This window comes from Meleagris gallopavo, chromosome 1 (assembly GCF_000146605.3).
Source record: "Meleagris gallopavo isolate NT-WF06-2002-E0010 breed Aviagen turkey brand Nicholas breeding stock chromosome 1, Turkey_5.1, whole genome shotgun sequence".
Classification (NCBI taxonomy): Eukaryota; Metazoa; Chordata; class Aves; order Galliformes; family Phasianidae; genus Meleagris; species Meleagris gallopavo.
Window position 1 is genome coordinate 18,743,060 of NC_015011.2, and position 1,939 is coordinate 18,744,998.

General features: G+C 36.2%; 1 long non-coding RNA gene across 4 annotated transcripts in view; it reads right to left on the bottom strand.

Moving 5' to 3' along the window:
- The window catches only part of LOC116216557, a 34,342-nt gene extending 33,152 nt beyond the window's left edge, over positions 1-1,190 (bottom strand). Inside the window, exon 1 of one of the 4 annotated variants that reach the window (XR_004159565.1) lies at positions 426-1,190. This is a non-coding gene — a long non-coding RNA (uncharacterized LOC116216557). The remainder of the gene's footprint in view (positions 1-425) is intronic. The other 3 variants (XR_004159567.1, XR_004159566.1, XR_004159563.1) reach the window with 3 other exon arrangements.
- Positions 1,191-1,939: the final 749 nt, after the last annotated feature.

The following is a 1,939-nucleotide window of genomic DNA, read 5'->3' on the forward strand; positions in this document are numbered from 1 at the left end:
TTTTGTGCCTCATTCTCTCAGTAGACGGTGTTCCAGACTAGTTTAGCTGTTCAAATGGCACTGAACAACAAAAACAAAAAAGGCTTTCTGAATACAGCCTCATATTTTTTGATTATTCTTTTGTGTGGAATAGTTGCAGTGGCTTTTGGAGATTTTTAAATCTAACATAAATAAATCTACAAAAAAGAAAAAAAAAAATTAAGCAAGCTTTAAAATCATTAGAGAAAATAATGCAGTTTACAATGAAACCCTGATCTATTCAAGATGATCCAAATGAGGAAGTAGAGAACAACACCTGGGCCAAGGGATGCTCTTCAAGCTCAAAAGGTAAAGCAGTGACTCAAAAACTCTAATAGGAAACATGCAGAGAATAGATATGAGGAAAAAAATGTTTATAGAAGTAGAATAAATTATCTTGGACTTACACAATTCAGTAGTCAAACCAAGTCTGGGGATTGCCAGCTCTTTGAGGAGTAGGCAGAGGATTGGTGTGAATGCAGTGCCAGAGTAAAATCTTCACAAATTAGTACTGATTTCTATGCTGGCATCTGTGGCATTTCTAAATGAGAATACTATGTGCAGTGGTTTCTCCTACAGAAGCAGAACTGTGACTCACTGTAAAAAGTGGCAGAGAAATTCAGTAAGTCTCAGAAAAGGAGGCACCTATATAAATGTCCTCATCTGACAAATCTCATGTGTCATTTGCTGTTTGCAATATTTTATCCCAGTCATTTAAATGCAAGAAGTAATAAATCTCCTATTCTATAAGATGCAGTCCTATCCATAAGCCCAGATCAGGCAGAATGGCCTTCATCACATAGCTGAAAGAGGGATACAGAGGCCAATAATTCCAGACTAGGCAAAAACACTGGCTGGTGGGCAAGAAGCAATCATTCATTCAGAAACTTCTAGAGATAGTCAGATGATTTATCTGTACAACAAAGAAAGCTGATGATTTGTCCTGTTTTGTTGAATGCATGATTCGTGACTATATGATTACTCATGAGACTCACAAGAGCATGATTTGATCTGATCCAAAAACAGTCTAAGGAGGAATAGCTGAAACACTCAGACCCTGACTCAAGCATATGCATATATTTTAAAATATGAGTAGTCTCCTTGAGGAAATTGATTTGTCTTAAAGTTATGCATGTTTAAATCCATTGCTGGACAGGAGAGAATTGGAACTGGATCTTGGAATAGGATCTGTGATAATAAAGTAAATTAGTACAGAAGGTGGCAGTGGACTGATGGTATAAAAAAGATATATCAATGCTGTTTGTGCACACATAACATCTAGTAGCCACTCAGACTGAACGTACTGCCTGGTCTTGTTGACCCAGATAGCTAAACTGAGCTAAGCATATGTCCCCAGTACAGGCTTCTTTTCACTGAAGAATAAGAAATATACAAACAAATATGATATGACTGTGGAAATGGTTTCCATGCATTGAGTGTTGAAATTAAGGAAAATGAGGGAGTCATAGAATTGCAGATGCAGTGTTGAAGTATGGTCTAATTGAAGTTGATAAATTGAAGGTTTCACTGTCCAAGTCACTTTTCTGAGATGGGCAGGTCAATGTCAGGGTATGTTGCCACTACAGAATTGTCAGTGTGTAGCATTTAACTATAACATTGCTACTATCAATGTGCAAAATCTTTCCCCTAGGTAAAACAAACTTCAAGTTCTTTGGCAGTTAATTACTGACATTTCCTTTAAAATGTTTATTTTGCTACTCAGTTCTAGAATGACAAATGGATTCTGAAAATGTTCTTTAGGTGTTTAGATGCTTTACACACTACTATAGGGGAAAAATTATAAACAACTTGTTATTTGAAACTCATGTTTTCTAGCACACAGTACATTCCAAAAACTTGAATGGAAATGTTAATTCCTGAACGTTGCTTGTTTAATTGATCCTCAGAACAGAGTTTCAGA